This window comes from Stenella coeruleoalba (genome assembly GCF_951394435.1).
Source record: "Stenella coeruleoalba genome assembly, chromosome: 19".
Classification (NCBI taxonomy): Eukaryota; Metazoa; Chordata; class Mammalia; order Artiodactyla; family Delphinidae; genus Stenella; species Stenella coeruleoalba.
In genome coordinates this window covers 40,458,235-40,463,162 of record NC_137165.1, presented here as the reverse complement: position 1 = coordinate 40,463,162, position 4,928 = coordinate 40,458,235, and positions in this window count along the sequence as shown.

The window sequence follows — 4,928 nt, the reverse complement described above, 5'->3', positions numbered from 1 at the left end:
GCTTGCGGGCTCTAGAGCGCAGGCTCAGTAGTTGTGGCGCATGGGCTTAGTTGCTCTGTGGCATGTAGGATCTTCCCGGACCAGGGCTTGAACCCGTTTCCCCTGCATTGGCAGGTGGATTCTTAACCACTGCACCACCAGGGAAGCCCTAACCTTATGTTTTAATGGAACCTGTACCTCACATTAGTTGTTCAGGCGTGCACTTAACGTCCATTATTTCAGGATTGAGAAAAGTAAACTATTTAGAGTCTTACTGTCTAAGAGTATATGTTATAATATGCAGAAAAGATAAACTTTACCTATAAATCAAAACCTGAGTCCATGATGACCACATTTTCAGGTCCTCTTAGTCATGGATTTTATGTAATATGTTTCCATTTTACTCCTACATGCCAGTAAAATGTCCTGCTCCATGTGTTCAGTCATGCCTGCAGCTGAAAGGAAGCCCCTGCAGTTTCTAATCACCTCTCTTATTTCAGCCCCTCCTTAGTCCCACAGGATTCAGTGTCTTTATTTGTTGCATGTAATAGATTCTCAGCAAATATTTTATTGAAAATTGGGAAGGAGTTTGATAGCAAGCAGGTATCTTTTCTGTTCATTTCTTTTGTCATCTTTTTGTTAAGCTACTATGCTTACATGTGAAATAACTCCAGCTACGTCATGCCTTCTTCCTTACTTCTAATATTATCAATATTTATTGTACAAAATTATATTTTTGTTAAACTTGATTTTTAGTAAGTTTGCTGTTTATTTAACCATGCTTTTATTATGTCTACTGCCTTTTACGTAGGAACTCCCATAACAATTTTTTTTTCCCTTAATCTCATGTCCGAGTCTACATTATAGGCCTGAGTCTTGCATTATAGTTGTGCGTTTGTTTTATCTACATCTGTAAAGTATAAGCTCCTTGAAGACAGGAATTATAACCTATTCATATCTGTAGCCTTGTCAACATTTAGTAAATGTTTGATGAGATACAGGAATTTGGGGGCCAATATGCTTTCCACAGAATCACATTTATAATGTGAACAGAAAGGGAAAATAGGATTTGATACAGAAGCTTACAGGCTTCCTCTCAGGAAAGCATCTTTCCCAAATTGAGTTATGCCAGTAGTTTCAGACTCAGTATTTCTCATCACTATATGTTAATATTTCTTGGTCTTAACTAGCAATAGCATCCTACTGAATATTCTGAGATATACCAAAGGAGAGAGAATTTCAATCCAAAGGAACTTGAGTGCATTTTAACTCAGGTGAAAGAAATAGTCAAGAAAATGATGTCTAATGGAAAGGCACATGAACCTTGGGCATCTTTCTAAACCTCAAGAGTTTTCACATATATCTTACTTGGGTGTATGTGAAAGCGATATTGTCTATCTCTAAGGGATTGGGTGAAGCTGAAATAGGAGTCTTACTTAATACATGTTTATAAAAATCCTTTAAAGTTGACTGCATAGTTAAAATTCTTCTTATCTCCTAGAAGGTTCGGTGCTTTTGCATGACTACGATTTAACCAAACCTCATGAAACAGAAAATGTGGATGGTACAGAAGGCCCAGCCAATCAAGACGAAGACATAGGAGGTGAGCCGTAGTGTATAGACCAGAAACTAAAGATATCGTTCAGGCTCAACATGGAGAAGAAATCAGGAAATCTCCGAGGAAAACTTGCATTTGTGGGTTGAGTTGGAAGGAATTCAGTTTTGTTCACTTTACAAATATTTACATTTAATAATTTGCTACAGGATGTCAGCAAACTTTGAGAATTTAAGGTGCTTATTCAGTGTTCAAGTTATACTAACTTCTTTTTTTAAATTTTTTAAAATTAATTTTTATTGGAGTATAGTTGATTTACAATGTTGTGTTAGTTTCTGCTGTACGGCAAAGTGAATCAGTTATACATATACATATATCCACTCTTTTTTAGATTCTTTTCCTATATAGGTCATTACAGATTACTGAGTAGAGTTCCCTGTGTTATACAGTAGCTTCTTATTATCTATTTTATATATAGTAGTGTGTATATGTCAATCCCAATCTCCCAGTTTATCCCTCCCCCCTTCCTCCTCGGTAACGATAAGTTTGTTTTCTACATTTGTGACTCTATTTCTGTTTTGTAAATAAGTTCATTTGTACCATTCTTTTTTAGGTTCCACATATAAGTGATATCATATGATATTTGTTTTTCTCTGTCTGACTTACTTCACTCAGTATGACAATCTCTAGGCCCATCCATGTTGCTGCAAATGGCATTATTTCATTCATTTTTATGGCTAGTATTCCATTGTATATACGTACCACATCTTTTTTTTTCTTCATCCTTATTGGAGTATAATTGCTCTACAATGCTGTGTTAGTTTCCGCTGCACAACAAAGTGAATCAGCTATTTGTACACATATATCCCCATATCCCCTCCCTCTTGAGCCTCCCTCCTACCCTCCCTATCCCACCCCTCTAGGTCATCACAAAGCATCGAGCTGATCACCCTGTGCTGTGCAGCACCTTCCCACCAGCCATCCATTTTACATTTGGTAGTGCATACACGTCAATGGCATTCTCCCACTTTGTCCCAGCTTCCCCTTCCCCCACTGTGTCCTCAAGTCCATTCTCTATGTCTGCATCTCCATTCCTGCCCTACCACTAGGTTCATCAGTACCTTTTTTTAGAGTCCACATACATTCGTCAGCATATGGTATTTTTCTCTTTCTGACTTACTTCACTCTGTATGACAGACTCTAGGTCCATCCACCTCATTACAAATAACTCAATTTTGTTCTTTTATGGGTGAATAATATTCCATTGTATATATGTGCCACATCTTCTTTATCCATTCATCTGTTGATGGACATTTAGGTCATTTCCATGTCCTGGCTATTGTAAATAATGCTGCAATGAACATTGGGGTGCATGTATCTTTTCGAATTATGATTTTCTCTGGATATATGCCCAGGAGTGGGGTTGCTGGATCATATGGTAGCTCTATTTTTAGTTTTTTAAGGAACCACCATACTGTTCTCCATAGTGACTGTACCAATTAACACTCCCACCAACAGTGTAGGAGGGTTCCCTTTTCTCCACACCCTCTCCAGCATTTATTGTTTGTAGACTTTTTCATGATGGCCATTCTGACCAGTGTGAAGTGGTACTTCATCATAATTTTGATTTGCGTTTCTCTAATAATTAGTGATGTTGAGCATCTTTTCATGTGCTTTTTGACCATCTTTATGTCTTCTTTGGAGAAATGTCTATTTCAATCTTCTGCCCATTTTTTGATTGGGTTGTTTGTTGTTTTGGTATTGAGCTGCATGAACTGTTTGTATATTTTGGAGATTAATCTCTTGTAGGTCGCTTCATTTGCAAATATTTTCTCCCATTCTGTGGGTTGTCTTTTTGTATTTCATTTTTTAAATAATATGTTTATTTTACTTCCATCATAAAAGTAATACATGTTCATGATAGAAAATTTGTCTGGGATATTTTCCACCAATTCTCCAATTCTCCAGACACAAACTGGGCATCCAGCAATTCAATTCAATTCAATTCTTATGCTAACTTCTAGAATTAGTGCAGAACCCACAGGTTAAGGGCTCAGTCCCCTAAGACTTCCCTCACTTCAGACACCACTTAAAAGTACCAGGTCCCCAGGTTACCTGAACTTCTGTCCAACTAGACTCCAAATTCGGGATTTCCCACAACCACCCCCGCCCTCAGGTTTGATAATTGCCTAGAATGACTCACAGAACTTAGGAAAGCACTTTACATACTATTACTGGTTTATCATAAAGGACACAACTCAGGAACAGACAAATGGAAGAGGTGCATTGGGCAAGCTATGGGATGGGAGGGTGCAGAGCTTCAATGCCCTTTCTGGGCACACCACCTTCTAAGCAGCTTGATGTCTTCACCAGACACTCTCTGAATCTTACAGTTCAAGAGTTTTTATAGAGCTCAATCTCCAGTCCCTTTCCTGGAGGTTGGTGGGTGAAAGTTCCAACCCTCTAATCACTTGGTCTCTCTGGTGACCAACCCATCCTGAGGCTATCTAAGGGCTGCACCCTAAGTCACCTCAGTAGCATAAACTCAGGTGTGATTGAAAGGGGCTTGTTATGAATAGCAAAAGACACTCTTATCACTCAGGAAATTTCAAGGGTTTTAGGAACTTTGTACCAGGAACCTGGGACAAAAACCAAATGTAGTCTTTGACCATGAATCTCTTATAGCAAATGCATCATAGAAGTCAAAACATACTGGCACATTACTAGAGTCACACTCAGTCATTAATTAGTCCAGTCCATCATCATAGCATATGGAAATGTCTTCTAGGGTGAGACCACTCAGATTTGCAGGCTTCCATTTGATCTTGTCAGGTTCCAAATGCAGGAGTGTCTCAGCAATACATGGCTTCATCTTTTCAAGCATCTGGTATAACTAAGCTAAAACACAATATTATTCCCTTGCTCTGAGTCTCTATTGAGATTGTAATATAATATTGGATTTCCTTCATTGCATAGCCCATTGATTCATTCCTTTGTCCTTAACTACTATTCCTCCTTCTCTCCATTTATTTATACTTAAACTTTTCCACCTTTGGAAGGAACTTTAGATTCAGCTACTGTGATGTTCTAGATTTCAGGCAACAATACTAGTCTAGTAAGTGCCTCCCCTTCAGTTCACTTCTATTCATATAGGGTAGAGTTACTTAGGTACGGAACTAGTGGGCTATTTTTACCACCAGACAGTGGCTACTTTCAGTGTTAACCTTGATTTTGCTAAATGGAATGAAGACATAACCTGCCTTATCAGGCCTTTAGGAATTCTGACATAAAGGTTTAAAACTATAGTTACAGTTTCTTGCTTAGAAATCATCCCTGTTTCTTGCACTTGTAGTTGTATCCCTGGTCCTGTGACTACAGGGCATCAGATAGGAAA